This window comes from Varanus komodoensis, unplaced genomic scaffold (assembly GCF_004798865.1).
Source record: "Varanus komodoensis strain SLA01 unplaced genomic scaffold, ASM479886v1 scaffold78, whole genome shotgun sequence".
Classification (NCBI taxonomy): Eukaryota; Metazoa; Chordata; class Lepidosauria; order Squamata; family Varanidae; genus Varanus; species Varanus komodoensis.
The window spans coordinates 2572900-2578703 of record NW_025336455.1 but is presented as its reverse complement, the minus strand read 5'-3'; the positions used below and the strand labels follow the sequence as shown (position 1 = coordinate 2578703).

At 66.3% G+C, this 5804-nt stretch overlaps 1 protein-coding gene across 3 annotated transcripts in view; it reads right to left on the bottom strand.

Annotated features, from left to right (window-relative positions):
* PLEC (plectin) overlaps positions 1-5804 on the bottom strand; it is a 79470-nt gene that overhangs the window by 60830 nt on the left and 12836 nt on the right. The window lies entirely within an intron of this gene.

The following is a 5804-nucleotide window of genomic DNA, read 5'->3' as shown; positions in this document are numbered from 1 at the left end:
CAGCGCAGCCCCGGACACGCACGGGCACCCGCGGCCCAAAACGGGCCGGGTGCCCCGCACGTGCCGCCTCCGCGTGCGCCTGCTCTGGGAGGGCCGGGGGAGCCGCGCACCACGGCTGCATGGGGCGCCCCGCTTCGCAGGACGGCCGGCTCCCGGGAATGCTGCTGCTGGTCCCGAACTGCTCTAGCAGCTGAAGGGCAAAGGCAGCGCTCGAACGTGGGTATAGCGGAGGTTTGGCGGCCCGTTCACAGATGCAGAGAGTTCCTTGGGCTCGCCTGCGGGGAGCCTGGCCAGGAAAGCTGAAGGGTTATTATTATTATTATTATTTATTATGCCCAGATCCCACCATGGATCCTCTGTGAGGTACCCAAGGCAGCTTGCTAGTCCTCCTCCCGTCTCTTTCTACCCTCCTAACAACAGCCCTGTGAGGCAGGCTGGGCTGGGAGTCCGTGAGTGGCCCAGAGGCACCCAGGAGCTTCATGGGTGAGTGGGATTAAATCTCCCGGTCCCACGGCCGCCTCTTCATGCGTTCCTGCCATCCTGTAGCCTCCGCACTGGCCCCTCTGCCCACTTGGCCTGGCACCAGACGCTGCCCAGCCACTGAAGGCCAGCACCAGCCCAGGGCTCCCTGCCGCTGAGCCTTCCGAGTCCCAGCTGCACGCCAGGAGCCGTCCCAGAGGCCCCATCAGGAAAGCCCCGGGACAACGGCCCCCGCGCATCCCAAGCCGGACTCGCGCAGCGCCGGGCGACCTGGGTGCCTCCGCTCCTCGTGGCTCTTGGCAAGGATGGTGCGGGCGACCGGGCGATGCTGAGCAGCCACGAGGCCCCGGGCCTGACAGGCCGCACTCGGGAGGGTTCTGCCGGGCCCTGGCAAGCGCTGGACTGGTGATGGGCAGGGTGGCCGGCCGGCCAAGCCTCACGCGACAAAGTTCTCGTGCTGGGGAGGGGGCCTGGCACTCCAAGGGAGGCCGGACAGAGGCCAAGGGCCGGGGGCCACGATCTCGTCCGGTGTGGAGGGAGAGGGCGGGCTACTCAACTCTGGGGAACCCCTCTGACTCCGCAGTGTTGGCGCAGCACAGAAGCTGAACGGGAAAAGGGCGGGTGACTTGGAGGCGCTTGGGCTTCGAGCCCAGCAGGCCCAGCCAGGGAGGCTGGGCTTCCCCTGCGGACTCCCCAGCATCTCCCAGGAGGCCTGGGCAATGAGGCAGCTGGCTAGGCCTGATGGGACGTGAACCCCAGAACATCTGGAGGGCAGCAGGCAGGGAAGGTTGGGGGCCGCAGCCCAAGCCCCAGTGAGATCTGGGCCCAGCCTCAACTCACGCAGGGGCTCCGCTCAGCAAAAGCGGCAGGACTGCGGCGGAGCAGAGGGAAGAGGCCACTGCCAAGGCCACGCGGAGGGCCCAGTCCAGGCTCTGGGTCTGCCCCACAGAGCCAGCATGTCCCTGGGCCAGCTGGAAGGCGCTCCCTCTCCAGAATGACCACGCAGGGGGAATCCTCTGGGAGAAACTAGCTGAGCATGGAAGGCTCGACTCTCCCCTTCCCACGTGCTCCTCTGCCACTCCCCCAGCACATCCTGGACACCCGTAACCTGCCCACCGACGCCTCCCCTGCAGGGCCCGGCCTGGCCCAGCTGTGGAGGGGCCCAGACTGGCTCACGCCTTGGCCTAGGCAGCCTGGTGTGCCGTCCCGGGGCTCCAGCACAGTGATGCCGGGGGGTGCGGGGGAACCCTGTGTCTGCCAGCAACTGAGGCTGACAGGGGAACAGCGTCCCCGCCGGCTCCTCATCCCTCTCCAGAGCTGGCTAAGATGGGACCGTGCAAAGTAGCACAAAGGCACTGAAGAGGCTATATTCCGCCAGCTTCCCCCCACAACGCATTCAGAGAATTTTCCACCAGAAATATGAAGCGGTCAAGGAATATTTAGCATGAAAGTAGGAACTCTGAAGAGAATACAGGAATAGACCATTCATCTGGAGGACTTACGAAGTTGGGTGCATTTGTGCGATGGGGGGCACATTCATTCTTTGCGGTGCAGAATTCCTGTGGCCCTGTGCACTGGTACAGCCCTCCCGCCTGCCCAGCTGCTCCTCGCCAGGCATCCTCCGTGCTCTCTGCGGCACATGAAGGGGCCCGGGGCTGCCATCTGCCACTTTGGACATGCAGCAGCCGCCTGCCTGGCCCCCACTGGGGGCTCCGGCCTGCGGGAGCCCAGGGTGGCGTGGCCCTTCCACGCCCTCGGTCATGCGGGTCTGAACCGGTGGGAGCCCCGTGGGTGCCCAGTTCTGCCCAAGGGCCACCCTGCCTCCTGCCACACAGCCCGCGGCTGACAGGGTCTAGCAGTCCCGACACAGGGGAAGGCAGGCGGCTCTCGCCTGCCTGCCTGCCTGCCTGCCTGCTCACCTTCCCTCTCACGAGGGCTTCCGGCTCAGGCTTGGTAAGAGACCCCTTTCTCAGGCTGCCCTGCACAGTCTCTGTGGGGCGGGGGAGGCAGGTGCTCATAGGAGCCACAAGACCCAGACCTGTTGAAGCAACAGGGTTCCGGGACAAAAGTCGCGGAATGAGGAAGCGTGGCTAGTGCTAGTTTACAGCTCCGGCAAGCAACTGCCAAACTCTGCAACCTTAAGCCGTTTTTCCAAGGGGGGGGGCTTGCTTGGGGGCACCCGGCAGTGTGCTCTTCCCAGTCAGAAGAAGAAGCAGCCCCCCCCCCAGCTCCACTCTCGCCTTCCAAGTCCAGGGACCAGGCGGGGTCTCAGGAGGCAGAGGCCTTGTCCCCCCGCCAAGAACGTGGCTCTGGAGCTGCCTGAGGAGCCAGGCTGCTCCCCAAAGCTGCTGGGCAGCCCCACCTCCTCCCCACCAAGATCCAAGAAAGATGCAGAAAAATGAGAAAGGGCCCAGAGGAGGGCAAAAGAAATGACCCAGGGCTTGGAAGCGCTGCCCAGGAGGAGAGACTGAAAGAACGGGGTATGTTCAGCCTTGAGAAGAGAAGACTGAGGGAGATACCGTATCACTGTCCAAGTACCTCCAAGGCTGCCACAAAGAGGAAGGCCAAGAGCTCTTCTTGCTGATGCCAGAATATAGGACATGGAGTAATCCATTCAAGTTGCGACAACCCAGATTCAGGCTGGACATCGGGAAAAGCTTCCTCCCTGTCAGAGCAGTATGGCAGTGGGACCAGCTGCCTGGAGAGGTGGGGGGGCTCTCCCGCACTGAAAGAAACTGGGCAGCCCCCTGACTGGGATGGTGTGACTGGTGTCCTGCACCAGCAGGGGGTGGGACCCAACGGCCTCCTGGCCTCTTCCAACTCTGCTATTCTACGATCCTGTGCCCCAGCTCTACAGCCCCACACTGCCAGAGGCCACTGCGGTGCACTGCGGGCAGGTGGGGGGTGGATGGGTGGAAAATGGCGGTGAGTGGAGAAGGGGCAGTTGGGGGTGTCGGGATCCTGCCAACCTCTTCCCAAGCTCCCCCCCATCCGCCTAGAAAGGGTGTCCATGTTTGGGGGCAGACCCACCAGGGCAAGGAAGGCTCAGCAGCCGCCCCCCCCCCCCCCGGCTAGCACATGTTCACCGGCCACGGCCTTCCCTGCCTCAGCTCTGCCATGTGACCCCCACGGATGGCCCTCAGCCAGGTGCCGGGCGAGGAGGGGACCGCGGGAGGCCCCCCAGAGTGCTCCAGGCCAGGCTCTGCACTGCAGCCCCCCATCACACGGCGGGGACCCGAGCACCCCACACCCCAGCACACACCGGGGTGCCTGGCCTGGCCTGGCTGCGGAGTGCCCAGCCCAGCCCCACAACCGTCCTGCAAGGAAGGGCTGTGCCCTGGAGGAAGGGCCAGGAGCATTTAGCAGCTGCTGGGGGGGGTCAAACTCAGCCCCAGCACCCATTTGACCACCAGACTCTTGCCTGGAACACCTGAGCAGGAACGACCCCAAAGGCACTGCGGCGCACGTGGCAGAAGCTCCCCTCGCCCTCGCGGTACGGCCACCACCAGCCCCACCCTCTGGGACGGCGGGTCCGAGCTCCACTCCGGCACCTGGAACCCAGCCCCCCGCAGCAGACGCGAGCGAGAGCCACATCCCGCAAGGGCACGGAGCCCCGCGTGTGAAAGCGGCTTCCCGGGCTCCACCAGCCTTCGCCTCAGCACTGCGCCCGCTCGTGCCACAGCACAGCCCGGGCTGCGTAAGCGCTCTGCGGGTCCCAAGGCCGGAGCCAGGAAGGATCCCCCTCCCCCCCTCCTCCTCCTCAGCAGCACCACAAGCCTCCCAAGTGGGGTCCTGCCCTTTTCCGCCCCTCCCACACTGACTAGCTCCGCTGCCCAGCGCTGGAGCCCTTCCAGGCACTGAATAATGCCCAGCTTCGGAGACAGCTGCAGGGCCAGGTTGCCGCTGCTGCTGCTGCTGCCTCGAATCCACCGGGAGAGGGGCCATCCCTCGCTGTCCTTCTAAGGGCAGAGAGCGCGAGGAGAGGCCGTGCCTGCTTGCCCTCTGCGCTCGTGTGCCGGCGGCCGCAGCCAGTGGGACTGCAGGAGGGAGGGCAGGGCAGGGCGGGAGGAAGGTGGCACCGCGGCCACCTGAGGTGCCTGAGCCTCTGGGCCCCCGTTCCTGGTGAGGGAGGCCCCGGCCCACCCAGCCCGCCCTTCGCCTGCAGGGCAGCCCTCTTGCTCTGCTAGCTGCTGCCCAGCAGCCGGCCCGGAGGGTCCAGGCCCCCCAGCAGCATGTTTGGTGGCTTTGCCGTGGCATCCTGAAGGGCGAGTGGGCAACAGGCCACTTCACAGAGAAAATCCAGCCTTGCCGGGGGGGGTGGCGGGGGTGCAAAGCGGACAGTGACTTCAAGCCTGCTCGGAGTACCTCTTCCAGACTGGCCACAACCAGACCTCTCCCTGCCAGCAGAGGCGGACGAGGTCAGAGGGCAAACGCTTTGCAGGCAGCGGGTCCGTCTTAAAAGTGGGGCGTGCTTGACATTGGCCACTGAGGCTGCTGGGCGGACTCCCAGCAGGCCGCGCTTGTGGGCCAGCCGGGGGCTGCCTCGCCCCGGCCCACCCGCGGGAGGTAAGCCCGGGCTTCTCCTGGCCGCCACTCCAAAGGGGCGCCCGAACAGACGTGCGTCCGCACAGTGGATTAGCTCAGGCAGGCACACCGGGCAACAGGAGGGGGAGCAGGCAGAGGTGCGCCAACAGGGGGCCTCCGATGAGCCCAGTCGCCCCGGGGCGCCCCACAGGCTTGCTCGATCCCCAGTCCACCCCGCCTGGCCCCAGACACCCAGGCCAGCACCGAGTGCATCCCGCGCCCCCAGGGCAGCCGCGTCCAGATGCCTCTGCCCAGCCTCCAGCCGCAGGAGTGGGCAACTCAGCCCCACCCTGAGTAAGCCCAGGAGTGCTTGCAGCCCAGCCCCGCTTGCCTATCCGCAGTTCCCCTTTGACAGACTGAAGTGGAGGCTGCAGGCAAAACCGGTTGCTCCTTCCAGTATTTCCTTTTCTAGTCCCTCTCCCCATAAGCACAGGAATCCCCCAAACGGAACCAGCTCGCCATTAAGTGGCTCGGCTCTCTTTTTAGCGGCAGCCTGCTGGGCGCTTTCGGGCCGAAAAGGAAGGCGGGCAAGGGCGCATCCTGCCGCCTCGCTCCTCCCAGGGGCAGCGGGAATCCAGCCCGGCTGATGGATCCGCCGAGCGCGGCTGGTTAATCCCCGTCGGGCCAGCCAAACCAAGGCGCGGCGCCGGGCCCCTCCTTCCAGCCCCCGGCGCGGCCCGGCCGGCGCCCGGCCGCCCCCGCTCCCCCAGCCGCGGGGCCCCTTCCGACCCCGGCGCCGC